Source organism: Arachis ipaensis, chromosome B06 (genome assembly GCF_000816755.2).
Source record: "Arachis ipaensis cultivar K30076 chromosome B06, Araip1.1, whole genome shotgun sequence".
Lineage (NCBI taxonomy): Eukaryota > Viridiplantae > Streptophyta > Magnoliopsida > Fabales > Fabaceae > Arachis > Arachis ipaensis.
Window position 1 is genome coordinate 28,783,054 of NC_029790.2, and position 20,674 is coordinate 28,803,727.

The 20,674-nt window shown below is 38.6% G+C and overlaps 1 long non-coding RNA gene across 1 annotated transcript; it reads left to right on the forward strand.

Annotated features, from left to right (window-relative positions):
• Positions 5,452 to 20,275, forward strand: LOC107648176. The gene is made up of 3 exons (XR_001621770.2): positions 5,452 to 5,586; positions 8,203 to 8,206; positions 20,265 to 20,275. It is a non-coding gene; the product is annotated as an uncharacterized LOC107648176 (long non-coding RNA).

Sequence of the window (20,674 nt, forward strand, 5' to 3'; positions counted from 1 at the left end):
ATAATGTTCATGTCTTTTATTTACACCTACCATGTGTTTGTGAAAATGGCATTCATGTTAATGGAGTAAAATTTCCAACTTGAGTAGGGGTGGAGTAATTGGAACCCCTTGAGTTGTTATACCCAAGTATTAATCTGTAATTGGAAATTGCTGGCTAGCTCAAATCTCACTAACTCTAGTCCTTCCCATGAAGTAACTAGGACTTGTGAGCTAGAGTTAGTGACGTCCACTTGACTTTCCTTCAATTGCTAGAAGATAACTAAGTGGGAGCAATGAACCTTTATTATTACATTTGGAAAAGACAACAAGGATAGAAATTCCAATTCTCTCCCCTAACCAAGGCCTTTTATTTTGATTAATTACCAACTCTTGCTAGTTATCCATTGCTTTAATTTCTAGCTATTTATTTCTCCGTTCTCAATTTCAAAAATATTCAGGAAAATCCTAACCAATAATTTGCATCTTGTGTCAACTCTTAGGGAAACGACCCGGGATTCTACTCCCGGTTATTTATTATTAATTGTGATACATTTGAAATTGATAGTGAAAATTTCGTTGGTTAAGGCTGTACTTGCAACGCTGTTTTAGAAAATACTTTTCAGAAATTCTTAACCGGCATTTATCCGCCCATTAATTTTTAGCGCCGTTGCCGGAGAGTTGCATATGTGTGCTAAGTTATTGGTAGGTGTAAATATATTTATATTTACATAATTGCATCTTTTGTTTGTATGCTTTTTGTTTATTAGTAGTATTTATTATTTATTTTTCTTAGTATATTTTGTTGCCATGAGCTCTATGTTTCTTTTATTGAATGATGCGTTCATTACCGGATCCGAGACTAGCCGCATTTGATCCGGAAGTTGAAAAAATGATTTCATATATTAGGCGAGCTCGGCGTCGGTTAGCCTCCGAGGGTGGTGAAGGGATTTCACCTAATTCACTAACCGTACCCGAGGTTGAATCTAAAGAATCATTTGAGGAAGAAACTAGTTCCTCTCCTACTAAATCTATTGACGCCTCTTCCATTGATTTAGGTACCAATACTATGGCAGTTCCTAGAAGAATTACTTTCAAGGGAGCGGGAGCTCCGGATTTTACTCTTCAACCATTTCAAGCGCGTCATCTGAATTAGACTGGCAATTTTGAACTGAAGATCGCATTGATCAATCTACTTCCTAAATTCCATGGTTTACCCGTTCAAGAGCCCATCAAGCACCTTAGAGACTTTCAAACAGCTTGTTCAACTACTAGGCGGCATGGTGCAGATGGGGTTGCCGTCTGGTTATATGCCTTCCCATTTTCTCTTGAGGAAAAGGCAAAGGAGTGGTTCTACACTCAACCCGAAGCTGTTGTTACTAATTGGAATTTGCTTAGAATGGAATTCTTAGACAACTTCTTTCCACCGGAGGTCACAAATAGATTGAGGAAGAAAATTTCTTGCGTCATTCAAGGTGAATCAGAGACTCTCTATGAGTATTGGAAACGCTTTAGGAATCTCCTTGATTCGTGCCCCCATCACATGATCGACTAGTTGGTGTTAATTAGTTACTTTTGCCAAGGCATGAAGCCTCAAGATAAAACCCTTTTAGATGCTGCGAGTAATGGCTCTTTGACAAAGTACAAGTCGGCGACGGAAGCGTGACAACTTATCACTGATTTAGCTGAGTCTACCCAACATGCAAGGCAAAGGAATAATTTTCCAAGACTATTGCGGAAGTTTCTTCTAGCAATAAGACCGCCGCTCTCACCAAGACTTTGGGAGAGATGACCAATATACTCAAGCAACTCCAACTCAATCAACAACAACCTCCACCCCCTCCACAACAACAATGTCAACAGTTAGTCCCTCAAAGAGTATGTGGAATTTGCGCTTGCTATTCTCACTATACTGATGAATGTCCACAACTCTAAGAGGACAACACCTTGGGATACTAATGCTTATTACAACCGTCCGAATCAAGGGTACTATCAACAAGGCGGTAACTATAATCAAGGTGGTAACTACAATCAAGGTTGGCAAGACAATCCCAACCAAGGATGGAGAGACAACTACAACCAAGGAGGAAGATGTAACGACCCAACTTCCAATACGTCATGATCGCACCGAAAGTAAGGCGTTACCAACCTGCTTTCCTTTATTAACTATTTACTATTAGTTCGATATCGCGTTTTAGTTTTATAGAAAATTTCAGAAAAATTTTGTTTTTGTTTATCAAAATCATATAGCAAACATTTCAAAGTAATAATAATCACATAATTATTAGTAATAATATCTGACATACAAAAGATTTCAAATAAAACTCAGATACAAATCCTATCCCTCTATATAAAATAAAAATGTTAAACACTAAGAACGAAGGAACTCTATGAAAGCAACTCAAATCAAAAACTTAACTCATAAATAAGGTCTAACAATCACCCGCAGCTTCAAATGGAGTCTTCGAACCTGTGTCACTGAAAGGGTGGAAGATTTTGGGGTGAGAACAAACCACACGTTCTCAGTAGAGAATGGGAATGCCGTAAAAGTAATGATTAACATGCAAATAATTAACTCAAGTTTCCAATGTAGTTTTCTTTATCAAACCTTTTCAAAAATTTCTTAAGTCGTACTTGAAACCGTTTAAATCCCTTTCTTTAAATCATATTACTTACATAAAGTCTCAACCGCATTAGCAATTCATCAGCTACAAATAGCATTCCTCAACCATCACAGTAACTAAGTAAATCAGCAACATAAATAATATACCCAAACCTCATTTCACAAATACCATTCCTCAATACTTTACTATGTTCACAGCATCAACAAAAATATCTAATCAAACACACAAGCAAGTCACTAAGACAAACAGCACAAATTACAAAGAAATAAAACAAGCAAACACAATCAAATGCAGATGCGCAAATAAGGATGATGCATGTCTAGCCCTAGTGCAGGTAATGAGCTCATTTGTCGGTTTCTACCCGCTCCCGACGTAACCCGAAGCAGCTGAAACGGGTATGGCTTTCCAGTTGGCTATACCTCTGTGTATAGGAAATAACCCCTCTGCCACCACAGGGTCTACTGCACGCAGGAAATAACACATCTGCCACTACAGGGATGTATGCCGACACACCTTCTGTATACAGGAAATAACCCCTCTGCCACTATAGAAATGGAACAGGTGGTCACGGTACTTCTGTAGCAGGAAATAACCCCTCTACCTTACAGAAATAAAATATGGATCTGTACCGTAGGAAAGCGTTCTCAGTGATCACACCATTATCTATCTGACTGCCTCACTGCATCAGATAATCATACAAGTATATCTGGAGTTGCCTTAACGCAACAAATGAATAAACACATCTCTTGGGTTGCCTCAAGAAACAAATGACCTTTCAACAAGTCCTCTGCTTTGTATTCTCTTTTATAATCATAAATATGCAAGCGGGACAAAACCCACGTCCTTGCCAACAATTTCATAAACTGAATATCTTTCCTCAAAAGAATCAGGGAAATTATCATCATAAGTTATCATTCTCGTTGTTTAACTCCAGTTATATATTCTTATACAATATCTCTCTCTTTCTTTATTCAATCATGTTGTACAAACTTTACGACTTCCACTTTTGCAACCTCTTAACTCGAACCAATTTTAAAACTATTTTCTAGTCTAATTTTCTTTCAAAAGACTCAAGAAAATCATTTGTTTTAAATTCGTTAAATACTTTTCAAAACATCACCCTCTTACTAAAAGTAACCAAATAAAACTCTTTTTCAAGTTTACTAACTTCCCAAAGACTCAAAAATCATCTCTCTTTGCTAGTCAAATTCAAATATTATAAATTCATCAAACTTCTAAAAAGTAATCCTTTATTTCAAGCTTAAAACATAATTCTTTTCATATTGAATTAATCTCAAACCATAGTTTCTTTCTTAAATAATTTAATTTTGAAACATAAACCTTTCTTTAGTAAATCGAAATTAAAATAGAATAATTCTTTTCTTCACTGAATAAAACTTAAATAATATCATTTTCCAAATCTAAATCTTCTAAATAACCTCTCAAATAAAACTTCAGATTTTACAAAATTTCGGCAGCACCTCCCCTAAAACTCGGACTTAGCCACCCTTACGGGTTCCCTCTTTCTCAACAATTTAACAATCCTTTCTCAACAATTATCAAATACAAGATTCTCAAGCAATCAGAAAATCCACAATTCGCAATTCTCACATAATCCAACAATCTTCCAAACACCAACTTTTCATATTCCTAGTTATTTTTATAGTTCTTTAGTTATTAGCAAAGTTACCATTTTATTCTAAAGATCACACTTTAGGAAAATATTTCAGTAATCAACCTTCAATCCTTTAACCGTTCTCAAAATCAATTCTAGTTAATCTTAAATCAACAATAACAACCAACTTGACATAATCGAATAAAATCCGAATTTCCAAGAGATCTGTTTGTCAAATAAACTTTAACTCGTTCTACAATTTTTATTTTCAATCTTGGTTCATTCAAACTGAATTCAATACTCCACACAAAATTATCCAGTTAAATTAGCATATCCAGTAAATAATATTTTTCAAACCAGCTTGCAACAATGTCCATCATCTTCAAATAAATCTTAAGTCAACAACCAAATTAAGAAATCAATGTAACCCAAAATTTAGGTAACAAGCATGGCCTCAAACCAAAATCAACCTCATCAATTAATCACTTACAACAATGAAACTAGCCATAATCACAGCCAAGTCAGAATCAATAACTCATGACACAGAAAATTATTCTAACCATTAATAAATTATTTATATACTCTTAAAGGTTACTATATTATTTCAGAAAATCACAGGTTCTCAAAATAGTTTAATCCCTTAGTTCCAATCCTTTAATAACCACCAAAACCAATCTCAACTAGTCACAAGTAAACTTCACAGCCATTCCCATACATCAAATATCCAATTCAACATCAAACAAGTCAATAATTCACTCAAAATCAGAATCTCAACCAATTCATCGTAGAATCAATAATTCAGTCACATTTCACAACCGCATCTAATTTCAATTATAATTCAAAGTAACCACAACCACATTTCAACCAATTTAGCAATATCACATGAAATCAGAATTGTCAACAAATCCATTAAAATCAGAAAACCAATATCAGTCATAGCATTAACCAATCACAATTCAAACTCGACTCATCAATCATCAACATGTCAGTTTTTCTCAATAAGTAACTCAGCATATTTTCAATTTAGTAAGTAACACAAGCTTAATCACCATTCACTACCATATTTAATTCAAATCATAACTCAGAAAAATTGCAATAGCTAACCATTCTCAAACACATTTCAAGTCATTCATGTAAATTAAGAAGTCCTTAATTATTATTAACCATTTGCACTTATCTAATTAACTTTTTAGGCATTCTAAATTAAAAATGTTAAATCCCCTACCTCAAAGTCGAAACTCGCAGAAATCACTAAACTCAGCAGCTCTATTGGCAGTTCTAACATCTGTTCTGCTCTCTTAGCAGCTACCATGATGATTCTGGGCAGCTCCAGTGATGGTGAAAGGTCTCAGCTTCAGCCAAGCAGCAGCAGTAACAATTCAGAGTAAAGCCAGAGCAACATCAACTCTAGCAGCGGCAGTGGCGACTAGGGAGGCTTCAGTGACAATGACCAACTTCAACGGAGCTCGGGCAGCGGCATCAACCAATTAACAGCTCTGATGGTGGGAGAGGCTCCGGCAACTCACGGAAATCACAAGCAGAGGCTGAGCAAAGCAAGAACAGCAGCAGCAATCTTGAACCCAACAAACAGAAATAACAAGCCAACAGTAGCTCGGGTGGTGGTTGTGACAGTGGCGGCATCATCAACGGCGGGATGGGAAGCAGCAGCGATGACTGGGTACACAACAGTGACGAGAACTCCTCTTCCTCGCGTTCTACTCGACGGCGGCTCCAAGGCAGACCAGCGGCGACGGCGACGACAAGAATGAACGGCGACGAAGGTGGCTGGCTCCAGCGACGGTGACAGGTCATGATGAGGACGACGATGATGATGGCACGGCGGCTTTCCTTGGCGGCAAGCTCGCAGCAAATGCGACGCCACCCTCCTTTGTTTCTCTCTTCCTTCTCGGCGTGGGTGGATGGCACGACGGCGAGCAAGACACGGCTGGGTGTGACGGAGTGCGGTGGCGGCGTTGCTCCTCTCTCTTCTTCGCTGACGCTCTCTCTTCCTGTCTTCTCCATATGTGTGTGTGCGTGTGTATAGTGAGGAAATGAGTGTGAGTTCGTTGGTGAGGCTGAGAGTAAGAGAGGTAAGTCTCTGTGTGTGTCATGTGGTGAGGGTAACGGCACTGACTTGGGGATTAAGGGTGAGTGTGTTAGCTGAAGAGGGTGAAGGAGGGGTGGGGTGCGGCTGAGGCAAAGGGAAGCTAGGATTAGGGTTCCTCAATTTGGGAATTAGGGTTTCTGATTCAATTTGGGAATTAGGGTTAGAAATTAGGGATTTTATAAAGTAATATAGATATATATGAATAGATATTTTGATAAAATTAAAAGATAGAGTAATTTTAGAATCAAATATACTCTATTAAAAATATTTAGGAATATTATTTATTAACATATTGCTAAGTTAAATTAATTATTTCTAGTTTAAATTATAAAATAATAAAATAATTTTCTTAAAATAAAATTATCAACAAATAAAATAAATCACAAATAACTAATTATTTGATTTTCAAAAACTAGAGTTGTTACAGAAGAGACAATGGTGGGAACCAAAGGTGGAATAATAATTACCAACAAAATCGATATCAACAAAATTCTCCTTACCAACAACAAAACCAAGGCCAAAGATACCAACCACCTCACCAAAGGTAAGCTTAAGCACCTCAACTCAACCAACCATAAGTTTTGCAAATTACCTACCCTTCTTCTTCCTCCAACCAAGATGAAACACTCCGTTCTATTCTTCAAGGACAAAAAGAGCTTCAAACTTCACTTACCTCTAGCCTCACCGGTCTTACCTCCACTCTCCAAGCTCTTATATCCCGTATGGAACCACCCTCTACCTCCAATACTCAACCTTCAAGCTCTAGTTCTCTTTTCTCTCAACCTTTACCCAACCCCAAAGGTGGAATCAATGCCATCACTTTGAGGTCCGACACTACCATACAAGAGAGGAGTTCCGAGGAGCCAAGCTCAAGACAAGCCACTCAGGATGAAGATGTTGTTGAGGTAGAAGATGTGGAAGACGAGGATGAGGTACAAGAGGCGGTTGAAGAAGAACTTGCTCAACCAAGGGATGGATTTTCTAAGGAAGACATTGTTTTAAAAGAGGCCATTTCCATTCCTTTTCCACACCTAGCTAGGAGGACTAAAAAGCAAGTAGAGCTCGACCCCAAGATAGTGGATATATTCAAAAAGGTTGAGGTAATTATTCCCCTTTTTGATGCTATTTGTCAAGTTCCTAGGTATGATAAGTTTCTAAAGGATTTATGCATGAATAAGGAAAAGATTCATGATTTAGAAGCTATTCCTTTGGGTAGCTCGATTTCTGCTCTGATGGATGATATACCAGAGAAATGTGGTGATCCCGGTCCTTGTATGGTTACTTGCACTATAGGTGGTATGCAGTTTTTGGATTGCATGTGTGACTTAGGCGCTTGTGTCAGCATTATGCCTTTATCTGTATATGATGCATTGAAGCTTCCACCATTGAAAAGGTCGGCAGCCCGTTTTGTTTTGGCAGATAAAAGTATAATTTCTGTGGTTGGCATTGCAGAAGACGTCTTGGTGAGCATTAAGGGGTTGATTTTTCCTATTGACTTCTATATTCTTGAGATGCCCCCTAATGACTCTGGAAGAGCATCATCTATCTTGCTTGGTTGGCCATTCTTGAAGACCTCTTGGTTTAAATTGGATGCCTTTTCAAGTACATACTCCTTTGAGATTAATGGAAGAGCAGTGAGTTTCAACCTTAATGAAGCTATGAAGCATCCACCGAAAGACTGGTGCACGAAATTGTGATCATCAATGGTGCCATCAACATGGTACGCACAATTGTAATCTCAACTCTTTATCACAACTTCGCACAACTAACCAGCAAGTGCACTGGGTCGTCCAAGTAATAAACCTTATGCGAGTAAGGGTCGATCCCACGGAGATTGTTGGTATGAAGCAAGCTATGGTCATCTTGTAAATCTCAGTCAGGCAGGTTCAAATGGTTATGGATGATGAATGATTAAAAAATAAACAAAACATAAAATAAAGATAGAGATACTTATGTAATTCATTGGTGAGAATTTCAGATAAGCGTGTGAAGATACTTTGTCCCTTCCGTCTCTCTGCTTTCCTACTGTCTTCATCCAATCCTTCTTACTCCTTTCCATGGCAAGCTGTATGTTGGGCATCACCATTGTCAGTGGCTACAATCCCGTCCTCTCAGTAAAAATGTTCAACGCACTCTGTCACAGCACGGCTATTCATCTGTCGGTTCTCGATCATGTCGGAATAGAATCCAGTGATTCTTTTGCGTCTGTCACTAACGCCCCACAATCACGAGTTTGAAGCTCGTCACAGTCATTCAATCCTTGAATCCTACTCAGAATACCACAGACAAGGTTTAGACCTTCCGGATTCTTAAGAATGCCGCCATCAATTCTAGCTTAGACCATGAAGATTCTGATTAAGGAATCCAAGAGATAAACACTCAATCGAAGGTAGAACGGAGGTGGTTGTCAGGCACACATTCATAGGTGAGAATGATGATGAGTGTCATGGATCATCACATTCATCAAGTTGAAGAACAAGTGATATCTTAGAACAAGAACAAGCTGAATTGAATAGAAGAACAATAGTAATTGCATTGATACTCGAGGTACAGCAGAGCTCCACACCTTAATCTATGGTGTGTAGAAACTCCACCGTTGAAAATACATAAGAACATGGTCTAGGCATGGCCATGGGACCAGCCCCAAAACGTGATCTAAGGTAGCATAGAACTACTCCAAGATTAGACTTTCAAATACAATAGCAAAAGGTCCTATTTATAGAGAACTAGTAGCTTAGGGTTTACAAAAATGAGTAAATGACGTAAATATCCACTTCCGGGCCCACTTGGTGTGTGCTTGGGCTGAGCATTGAAGCATTTTCGTGTAGAGACTTTTTCTGGAGTTAAACGCCAGCTTTTGTGCCAGTTTGGGCGTTTAACTCCCACTTTGGTGCCAGTTCTGGCGTTTAACGCTAGGAATTCTGATGCTGATTTTGAACGCCAGTTTGGGCCATCAAATCTTGGGCAAAGTATGGACTATTATATATTGCTAGAAAGCCCTGGATGTCTACTTTCCAACGCAATTGATAGCACGCCAATTGGACTTCTGTAGCTCCAGAAAATCCACTTTGAGTGTAGGGAGGTCAGAATCCAACAGCATCTGCAGTCCTTTTTAGCCTCTGAATCAGATTTTTGCTCAGGTCCCTCAATTTTAGCCAGAAAATACCTGAAATCACAGAAAAATACACAAACTCATAGTAAATTCCAGAAAAGTAAATTTTAAATAAAAACTAATAAAAATATAATAAAAACTAACTAAAACATGCTAAAAACATACTAAAAATAATGCCAAAAAGCGTATAAATTATCCGCTCATCAAAGACCACTCACTTTTTCAATGTGATATTATTAATAAAATTGTGGCCAAAGTCCACCAGGAGACAGTTGATGAGAAGAACATGGTTCAAGGTGCAAGTGTGGGGAAACTCCCTGAATGTGATGAAGACACCATGGCACCTCTAGTGGTTCCGGATGATCAAGTGCCAAGTCATGAGCTGACTATGGAGTTAAAGCCCCTTCCACCTCACCTCAAGTATGCTTATCTTGAAGATAATCAAAAGCTCCCAGTGATCATTGCAAAGGAACTTACTTCCCAACAAGAGGAGCGACTGCTTAATGTACTGAGAAGAAACAAGACAGCTATTGGGTAGAGTTTGGCGGACATAGTTGGTATAAGCCCTCAAGTTTGTGAGCACTGCATTTTTCTAGTGGAGGGAGCCAAGCCTATTTGTCAACCTCAAAGGCGGTAGAACCCCACAATTCTAGAAGTTGTGAAGAAGGAAGTGACCTGACTGCTTGAAGCCGACATTATCTATCCAATCTCGGATAGTGAGTGGGTTAGTCCAGTACAAGTGGTTCCGAAGAAGTCCGGCGTCACAATAGTGAAGAATGAGCATGGGGAACTCATGGCTACAAAGGTGCAGAATTCCTGGAGAGTGTGCATCGACTATAGGCACTTGAAGTTGGCCACTCGCAAGTATCACTATCCACTACCTTTCATCGATCAAATGCTTGATCGTCTGTCAGGTAAATCACACTATTGCTTTTTAGATGGCTATACTGGTTATTTTCAAATCCATATTGCTCCAGAAGATCAGGAGAAAACAATTTTCACATGCCCCTTTGGAACGTATGCATATAAAAGAATGCATTTTGGTTTATGTAATGCACCAGCTACGTTTCAAAGGTGCATGATGAGTATCTTTTCGGATCTTCTTGAGCATTGTATGAAAGTATTTATGGATGATTTTAGTGTCTATGGTGATTCATTTGACCTTTGTTTGGATAATCTTGCTAGAGTATTAGAAAGATGTGCTAGTTCAAACCTTGTGCTGAATTTTGAAAAATATCATTTTATGGTAAAGTAAGGTATTGTTCTAGGCCATGTTGTTTCTAATACTGGTATCTTTGTAGATCCTGCAAAGGTTGATGTTATTTCTGGTTTACCTTACCCCTCCTCTGTGAGGGAAGTTCGTTCTTTTCTTGGTCATGCAGGTTTCTACCGGCGTTTTATAAAGGACTTCAGTAAGGTTGCACTACCCCTTTCCCATCTGCTGCAGAAAGACGTAGAGTTTGACTTGAGTGAAGACTTCATAGAAGCATTTGACAAGCTGAAGATTGCCTTGACCCAAGCTCATATTGTGAGAGGGCTGACCGAAGTAGGCTTTCGAGATTATGTGCGACGCATCTAACTATGCGATAGGAGCGGCGTTGGCTCAGCGCAAAGGTAAGGATCCATATATCGTAGCTTATGCTTCTAAAACTTTAGATGTTGCCCAGTATAACTATACTACCACTGAAAAAAAAACTTTTAGCAATTGTTTTTTCCTTGGATAAATTCCGGGCTTATTTACTTGGAACCAAAGTGGTAGTATATTCAGACCATGCGGCTTTGAAATACTTGTTAGCTAAGAAAGTGTCAAAACCAAGGTTAATCCGTTGGATATTGCTATTGCAAAAGTTTGATTTAGAAATCAAAGATAGGAGTGGTTTCCAAAATTTAGTGGCGGACCACTTGAGTTGCCTAGAACATATTAAAAGTGACTCCACTCTTATTAACGATGCATTTTCACTTGATAGCTTGCAGGCAAAATCCAAGGTGTTTCCTTGGTATGCACCCATAGCTAATTATTTGGCTAGTCGCACATTTCCTCCAAAATTCTCTAAACATCAAAAGGACAAGCTCAAGAGTGAGTCCAAGTACTACATATGGGATGACCCATATTTGTGGAGATGTGGTGCTGACCAAATAATTAGACAGTGTGTTCTAAAATCCAAAATCCAGTCTATTTTAAAGGCATGCCACTCTTCTGAGAGTGGTGGCCACTTTTGTCCTTAAAGAACTGCAAGAAAAATTTTAGACTGCAGATTTTGGTGGCCCACACTTTTTAAGGATACTAATCTTTTCTGTGACTCTTGCCACCAATGCCAAAGGTTTAGAAATATATCCAAGAGGGATGAGATGTCCCAACAACTCATGTTATTTTGTGAAATTTTTTATGTTTGGGGTATTGACTTCATGGATCCATTTCCAAACTCGAATGGTTTCTTATATATTCTGTTAGCTGTTGATTATGTTTCTAAGTGGGTGAAAGCAATTTCTACCCGTACTGATGATGCTAACGTGGTTTTTTCTTTTGTTAGGAATAATATTATTTGCCGCTTTGGATCACCACGAGCAATCGTGAGTGATCAAGACTCTCACTTTTGTAACAAAAGAATAACAGGTTTGATGAAGAAACATGGCATCATTTACAAGGTGGCGACGGCTTACCATCCCCAAACAAATGGATAGACCGAGGTGTCTAATAGAAAGATCAAGCACATACTAGAGAAGATTGTGAAACCTCATCGGAGGGATTGGAGTACTAGACTTGGAGATGCGCTATGGGCTTACTAGACAGCTTACAAGACACCAATTGGCATGAGTCCGTTCCGCCTAGTCTACGGAAAGGCTTGTCACCTTCCGGTAGAGGTGGAACACAAGGCTTACTGGGCTGTGAAGGAATATAACTCAGGATTGGGAGGATTCAGAATTGGAAGAAAATTACAGCTAGAAGAATTAGAGTGCATTTGGCTAGAGGCTTATGAGAACTCACGGCTCTACAAAGAAAAGGTGAAGGCGGTACATGATCATAACATCAAGAGAAGGGAGTTTAAAGCTGGGGATCAAGTCCTTCTCTATAACTCAAGGTTGAGACTAATGCCAAAAAAACTAAGGTCAAGGTGGGATGGACCCTACGTGGTGGAGAAGGTTGAACCGTATAGAGTTGTCCACCTAAGTCACCCCTTAAGCCCTATCTTTTTCAAAGTCAATGGCCACCGTTTAAAGCTTTATCATGGTGCAAAAGTGAAGAACAACAAAGAGCTAGAGATCTTCCTCTTGAAGGACCTAGCCAAGGAAGAGGACTGAGTTTATAGACCGTCCAACTTAAGGACGTTAAAGAAAAGTGCTAGGCGGGAGGCAACCCACCATGGTATGATCTTCCTTTTTATTAGTTCTATTTTATTTATTTGCTTATCTTTGTTTCATTGGGTGTCTGTGTTAATTTTTAAATTTGCATGTTTACCTTTATTTTGAGTTAATTTTATAATTTCATATAAAAAAAAGGGCACTAGTCACGCATACGAGTGGACCACGCGTACACGTCGATGCCCAATTTTCCTTTTGTGCTGAATTTGTGCTGGGACCATGCCACAGCACGGCCTAGACAGAATGTTATGCCAGGCTCATGCTAGAGGGGTGTTAGGGACGCGGCGCTGCCCACGCGTATGCGTGGCCAACGCGTACGCGTCGCCCCGTCCCCAAAAGTTATGCTTTCGTGATGCTAACATTGTGTGTCTGCATGGCTCAAACAGAATGTTGTGCCGAGACCATGCGGGTACCGCACTAAACGCGCAACTGACCCTCACGCGTACGCGTGAATGATGCATGCGTGTCACCTTCACAATCCACGCGTACGCGTGGCTGATAAACCCCAATTTTGTGGTTTATCGTGTGCCTAATTTGGGGAATTTTATCAACTTATCTCACATTTATTCAATGAAATAGCATGGTTTTGTAATTCTCTCTAAATTTATACTTAAGTGTGAAAACATACTTTTTAGGCCTTAAAATAGCTAAATTTAATTCACCTTAATTCCATTCGATGCCTTGATATGTTTGTTAAGTGATTTCAGATTCATAAGGCAAGTATTGGATGGAAGAAGTGAAGAGAAAAACATGAAAAGTGGAGAATTCATGAAGAAATGAGCATTTGGAGAATTGAAAGCCATGCACACGCGTCACCCACGCGTACGCGTGAAAAGAGATTTGCAAGCCACGCGCATGCGTCACCCACGCGTATGCGTGAGGAGAAATTTTGTCCAGTGACGTGTACGCGTTAACCCCGCGCACGCGTCACGAGCAGGCACGTGACCTCATTGAAGTGAAAACGCTGGGGCGATTTCTGAGCCAACCAACCCCAAATCCAACTCATTCCTAAGGTTATTTGTTGCAGAATTCAAGATTGGACAATGGGGGAGCAATTAGTTTTAGATTAGCATCATGTAGGTTAGTTTTCTAGAGAGAGAAGCTCCCTCTTCTCTCTAGAATTAGGGTTCTTAGGTTAATTGCATCTTAGATCTCGGGTTTAATTCTTGCTTTCATCTACTTTTTCTTGTAATTTATTGTTCTTTCCTCTTAGATTTTCTAGTTTTACTTGTCATTTCCTTTATTTTGTTTCTTTTATGTTGATGAACTCTTGTTAATTTGATTCTCCTTTGATGTAATTTGATGTTTTATGTTTCTTTTATGTTCTAATGGTTAATTGCTTTGTTTATTGTTGATTCCTTGCATTGGGTAGTTGTAGATTTTATATTTTTTGCACTTTTACCATACTTTTCTTTTATACCTTCCAAGTGTTTAATAAAATGCTTGGTTGGATGTTAGAGTAGTTTTTGAGCATTCTTGGCTTGGAAAGAGAAATTGGGCAATCTTGAGTCATTAATAACCATTTTAGATTGGTGATCTAGAGTTGTTAGTTAATATTGTTTCCATTGACTCTAATCTCTTGCTAATTCAATTAGTAAGTTGATTAGGACTTTTGGATTGAGATTAACTAGTCCTATTTGACTTTCTTCCTATGTTGGAGATGATATTGTACTTTCTCCCGATGTTGAAGATGACGAAATAGGATAAACTCTTGTTAATCATTGTGTTATGATTAGTGACTAGGCTAGAAAGTCTATATTCTCAATCCTTGCCATGAATGTCTCTCTTTATTAATTGCTTTCTTTAGTTGTTTGCTTTACTTTTCTTATCATTTATTTTCTTGCCCTTGTTACCAAATCAAACCCCCCATGTTTCTTCATAGCCAATAATTGATCACTTTATTGCAATTCTTTGTGAGATGACCCAAGGTTTAAATACTTCGGTTAATTTTGATTGGGGTTTATACTTGTGACAACCAATTATTAAAATTTGATTTGAGGACCAGTATAAATCTTCTTATTTGGTTTGGGCTATGCTCACAACGAAATTATTTGGTTAAATTTCGAACCAGTATAAATCTTCTTATCAGTGGCCGATGCTTACGCGTCACTATCCGTTTTTAAACTCCAAACATGCAGACCTAGTTCTGCGTCGTTCCCCCCTTTCTTTTGTTTCCTTTCTTTTACCCCCCTTCCTTCTTTGTTCTTTCTTCTTCCCTTCTCACTATTCTTCCCCCCTTTTCTGGCGGACCTCCACCGGTGACCACTGTTCTCTGGCGCTCTTTTTCTCTTCTCTCTATTACCCCTCTTCCTTCTTCCCCTCTATTCTTTCTCTATTACTTCCACTTACTACTACTCCTTCTTGCATTCAAGGTTTCACTCCTCCCTCATTATCTTTTCTATTTTCCTTTAATTTAGTTACATCTCATCACTTTGTTTTCTTTTTGTTGCACTTGATGTTCTTATTTCTTGCTTAGTCTTAGTTCTTTTCTTTTCAATTTATTGTATGTTTGCAATTGGTGTTGGATCACTATTTTCCATTACTTTTATAAATTCATTGGATTGATTGGTCATACTTGCTCTGTTGGATATTTTTTCTTTTCATGGTGTTATATGTTTGTTTTGTCTACTTGCTTGTTGAATAATACAATGCACACACGTGTTTGTGAAAAAGTTTCAATGAACCCTTACTTTAATTTTGCATTTATTCTTGCATTCTTTGCTACTTTTTTCATGACACTTATCTTATTAATGCATTCTTCACTATCCTTACTCGTTTTCTTACAATTCTCCTCTTCCCTAATTTTTAGTATGATAACCACAAAACGAAAGGAGAAATCTTCTCAGAAAACGGTTTCTAAAAGGCAAGCACCAAAGGCACCCACCAATCGGCAGCCTTCTAAGAAATCCAAAGTGGATATCTGCATTGATGAGTCAGACAAGAAGATTCCCGCTAAGGATACAGCGCGATTCGCCAACCGTTATTGTGAAAGGATGTATTCCAATATTATAGAGCGTAATCTCCACCGTGACCGCCTCCTCTTTGTACCGGACCATTTAAGACAATATGTGGAGGATCGAATGAAGAAGAGACGTTGGAGTTTCTTGAATCGAGATTCAATTGAAGTTAACTTGTCTTGGGTCGATAAATTTTATGCTAATTACCACTCCCCGACCCCTGACTCAATCTATATGCGTCGGAAGCAAGTCCCAATTTTAGAAGCCGCCCTTCACCGAGTGCTTGGCATCCCACCAAATCCGGAAGGGTTGGAAGCCTTCCACAAAGCAAAAATTGCCCGCAAAGGTTTTACTTTTGATTGGGACTCCGTCCTTAAGGCAATTGCTAAGTCCGGAAGCACTTGGGTTTATGCGCAAAGCAAGGTTAACCCAAAGGGGCTTTCAGCTAATGCTTTGACAGATGAGGCTCGCGTATGGCAATAGATCATGTCCTACTATGTTTGGCCGAGCACTCATGAGTCCTCTATCACCGGGGACATGGCCGTGCTTGTATGGTGCATTTTGAATGAGAGGCCGCTTAACATCTCTAGACTCCTCCGCTGGGTCATGGGCCACGTTCACACGGTTGGTAACATTCCCTTTCCAACCTTGGTCATGGAACTAGCATCTGCAGCTGGCATTCCGCACGAAGCGGATGACGTAAAGAGTAAAATCCCCTTAGTGAATGAACTGGTTCCCTATGGAAAGTGGATCATGCCACAAGTGCCACCTAAGAGCCTGAATGACGACCCGTCTTTGGAGGCTCCATCATCTTCCGCCCCACCATCATCAACACCCCATGCACCACCACCATCTAACCACCAGTTGCTACTTGAGATCCTTGAGAAGGTAGACCGGCAAGGCCGACGGATTGAGCGCCGCAACAAGCGCCGCTACAACTACTTGAAGGAGCTCATTGGTTGTACTCAACCACCTCCAGAGGACCCCGACACCTCGGGCTCTACTTCCATTGATGGCGATACAAGCGATCAAGCTATGGACACGGAGGCGCCCCTGTCCCCCATTATTTGGCCATTGAAAGTGGTGATCCCAGACCCACCTTGCGAATCATTGATGGCACGGAGGACCGTGCTAAGCATTAAGTGTGGGGAGATCGGTAACTGACTCCCGAAGGTAACAACTCTCTCTCTCAACACCAATATTTTATTTTCTTTTGTTAGATAGGATAACTTGCAGGAGTAGTTAGTTACTTGCATTTAGGTACTACTTGGTTAAAGTGATAATTTCTTTTACTAGACACTCTTTAAAGCATTTCACTAATTTGAAAATTTTTTTTGTTGAACATTTCTTGAAGGAATTTATTTTTGGAACATGGTTTTAGAGCTTGAACACACACGCCCAGTGAGACCTTTGAACCTATTTGATTGGTTGCATCTTACTGACCAATGTTTTATTTTGGTATGTGTTGTTCTCTTTAAAATTATAATCTTTGTCTTGCTTGATTCTATATTTTCACTGTTTGATGTATGCATGCACTTATATGATTGAGGCCTTCGTTTCACTAAGCACACATACCCATATGGCCTTACCCTATCATCCCCCTTGCAAACTAATGTTGAGCCTATTTTACCCCATTTATTCTTTATTTTAGCACATCACTAACTCTAAGCAGAAAATAATAAATGTCCCTAATTTGAATCCTTGGTTAGCTTAGACTAGTGAGATGTACATGAATTAAGTGTGGAGAAATTGGGTTGGGGAATACTTGGTTAGGAAATTGGGTATTTTATATTCTTATATGAAAATGTGAAAACAGTTTGGGCACTTATTCATGCATCCAGAACATTAATCATATGCATTAACTCACTGAAAAAAAATAAGGAAAGTAAAAGAAAAGAAAAAGAGAAAGCAATAAAAAGGGGACAAAATGCCCCAAGCTGTGAAACTTGATCTCTTTAAGACCAAGCTCTGATACCGATTGATGGTTATCAGTGGCTAAGAGAAGGGGTTGAATCTTGGCCTCCTTTTTGCTTTCTTTAAATCCTTGAGTTTAGTTAAGATACAATGAGCCTAAAATAATAGAGACTGTGGTTTTGTCTCTTAACGCGGTAAGAGCCAAAACTGAGTAAAGTGCAAGGAGTGTTATAACAAAGCGTTGCTAGATAATAGAGTCAGGAGATACTTATGTTTTGTCTCCTTTGATACAGAAACAGAAATAGAGAAGAGAAAGAATAATAGCACACAGATGTGTCCTGGTTTAGCTACTCAATGTAATGTAGCCTACATCTAGTCTCCATCACAATAGTGGTAAAATTTCACTATCTTTCAACAGAATTACATTCACCAATTCTCCCTAGAATTCTACCTAATCTTATTTGGGACAAGTCTAGTTTCTAACCCAAACCAGACTTAAGTAGGAACTCACCCTAACTTTCAACAGTAAAGTGCTAACCCAACTTGTAAGGAAATCCCCTCAAGATCATGACAACAAAACAAAAAAATTTACAAAGAATTTCTGAAATAACTATGATTTTTTCTCAAAGTCTAACTCTTTGCTTTTTTTTTCACTCAATGGCTTTTACATACAAACCTCACCAATTTTCCTTTTACTATTGAAACACAGAAAGACTAAACTAAGAAAAAGAGATACTCAATGAAAACCATAAAGGAGAAGAATAAACAGCTCAGTGAGCTATGGGAACCCAAACGGTTGTGCTCTCACTCATTACTTCAATCATTGGCCGTTTATCCCTTTAATAGAGGAATGAAGCTTCCTAGGCTTGAAATTTCTTCAACACGTTGTTTGACTTCTTCTCCAAAATTAGATGTAGTAGCGGCATTCATAGAGGAGAGAAGGGGTAGAAGTTGTAACCGAATCAGACATGTAACCATACCTTCAATCTTCTCTTTCAAACTTTTTTATCTTGCCTCTTGAATCTGGACCGTTTCTTCTTACTTTGGCCCTAAGTTTGATTTTTGAGCGTTGATTCATAATAGAGCACCATCATGTTTTCTTTATTCATTTTTCCAGATTTGTGCTTGTAATTTGTTTTTCTGATGTGATCTTGCCTTTTTACTATAGCTCTTTTGACCTTCTCTTCTTGCTTGAAATTGGAAACCCCTTTTTTATCTTTCATTTTGCCCTAGCTTCAGAGCTTCCTTTTTCTTTCTTCTTGCTTCTAAAATTTCATGTGATGTGATGTGATGTAAAAGAAAAGAGAAGAGAGAGAAGAGAGGATTTGGTTTGGTGGTGTGGTGTGGTGTGTTCTAATGAAATGAGAATTGAAACACTTAGTTAGAAACTAAGTTATAAGATGGGATTTGGATATGGATCACCGGTTTGGGCTTTATGCTTTTATTTGGGCCAATGTTTTCTTTTTTTTATTTGCTAGAGTCTTGTTTTTGTATATGATGAAAAGCTTTTGTGATGGAACAAATAACTCTTGGGCGATAATTGTGTGTGTATGTGAGCCCGTATTTTATACTTCTTGGGTCGGTGTGATATAATTAATTTCCTACATACTAAAAATAAATCACACAAATAATTTGATAATAACCCAATAATGTTTAATCATCATCTTAATATTTTAGTTCTTCAAACTCAACACCCGTCTTTAACTACTTAACTCTGGTCCCTTGACCCTAGTATTTTTCCTCTTGTTTCCATAACCGGGTTATTTCTTTCTTTAAGTAATGAATTGTTTCTTGCTGTTCCATAGTAAAATCACCTTCTTAAGCTTGTTTTAATTTTCTTTTCATCATTTTTTTCTCTATATCAGCCCACTTAAACATCGCCTTGCTCCACCTAGCTAGCTCCTTCTTGCAATTATCTATCCTCTGAGTGATATGAATCCACCGATTGTTACTTGTCCTTTCACTTTTATTCCAACCTTTTCTCACAATATTTTCACAATCCTTATGATCTACCCAATAGGCTTCAAACTTGAAGCAATTACTTCTCCTTCCTTTGGGATCAACATTAAGTACCAAGGGTGTGTGATAAGAACTTACAAATGGTAAACGCGTAAGAGTAGCATGTTGGAAGAGCCTTCTCCATCCCCAATCGGCCATCGCTCTATCGATCCTCTCCCTCGTGACAAAACTATTTCTAAGATTGTTGAACCACGTGTATTTCATTCCTTTCAGTTGTAAATCCATGAGAGTATTTTCTCCAACAAATTTTCTGAAAGTTTAGATCTGACTACTTGGTTTAGGATGTAAGCCAATCTTTTTATCTTGAGAAATAACATCATTAAAGTCACTTATGAAAATCTTTAGTAAATCTGAATTAGCATTTCCATTTGCAAGTTCTCTCCAAAATTCTCTTCTCCTTCTGTAATCAGGATACCCATACACAAAAATTTCATCCCACTCTTTATTATTGCTACTTGTTATATTAGCTTTAATATAATTATGACACCAAACATAAACACAAATATTTATATTACTTTTCCAAAAGATCCAAAGGTTCCCGGACATGTCCCAGGTTTTCACACAAAACATGTTATCATAGCCTAACTTCTTTTAAATTCTATCTCTACTCTGCTTAATAGCTTTAGTTTCCATAAGAAACAAAAGGGATGGCTTAAAATGCTTATGAAAGTTTAGCAATTCAGCTACTATCGCAAGGATCGTCAACCCGCGACAGTTCCAATTTATGAAGATCATGGCTGCTGGTGGGGCTTGATGAGGTCCACCTCCTCGGGCATCTTCTTTTTGTCCACCATCTTCATTTTCTTGCTTTGTTTTGTTGCTTCTACTATTGCCATATCCACTTGCATGATACCTTCAATAAGTATTTTGCTGTTGTTTTCTCTTTTCCTCTTCAGGTTCAAAGACGTTCTAACATTTTATACCAGTTCCAGTTCCCATTGCTCTCCATTTTTCTGCTTTGGATTGATCTGCACCTCAGGCTCTGTGTCA